This window comes from Myotis davidii, unplaced genomic scaffold, assembly GCF_000327345.1.
Source record: "Myotis davidii unplaced genomic scaffold, ASM32734v1 scaffold415, whole genome shotgun sequence".
NCBI lineage: Eukaryota > Metazoa > Chordata > Mammalia > Chiroptera > Vespertilionidae > Myotis > Myotis davidii.
Genome location: NW_006287951.1, coordinates 1644237 through 1645124, shown reverse-complemented (window position 1 = coordinate 1645124; position 888 = coordinate 1644237).

The following is an 888-nucleotide window of genomic DNA, read 5'->3' as shown; positions in this document are numbered from 1 at the left end:
AAATGTGAGAGAATAAGGAACCTGTTTGGGAATGAAGGTGTATGAAATGAGTGGTAAGTCTGAATAAGCCATACTGTGGAGATTTTTGAATGCCAAGGCGAGGCCAGATGTATTTTATTTGTTAGGCCAAAGGCCTTGGTTAAAAACTCAAATGACCTATGGGGCCAGGCAGAGAAGATGAAAGAGTCAAGTAGTTTGGGTATAAAAATAATCAACCTGGAGGCAGCCACTGCTCAACTTCAACACAGTTACCACTCAGGGATCAGAGGCCCTTGGCTAGAACCTTTGGTTTTGCAAAAGCAGCAAAAAAAATATATATATAAAATCCAGATTCTATGTGACACTTCTTCCTTTTAAAATGTTAACAACTACTTAAAAGCTGTGTGCAGGCTGCCCTGGCTGGGTAGCTCAGTTGGTTGGAGTGTTGCTCTGATATGCCAAGGTTGTGGGTGTGATCCCCAGTCCGGGTACATACAAAAATTAACCAATGAATGCATAAATAAGAAAAGTAAAAATAATTTTAAAGAAGCTGTGTGCAGGCTAAATAAAACTTGTCTATGGGCCAGAGGAGGCCTGTGTGCAGCCATTTCATTGCGTCCGCTCTCCTTAGATATCTGCAGGCTGAATTGTGTGCGGAAAAGCGGCCATGGCAGAGGTGATGGAGGGAGGACCAGGGAAAGGCCCGAGGACTCCGCTGCTTGGGCTCTCTTTCTGTCCTGACAAACCCGAGAGAAGCCATCACTGAGGTGCTGACATTTTGTGGTGGTTGTCTTTCAGACCCTTCTCTGCCCAGCACTGGCTTGCAAAGGAGCTTTGCATTAGCAGCCGGCTCTCACTCCTCAGGCTTTCTAACTAAAAAATCTTATACAACCCATCATCCCCTTTCCA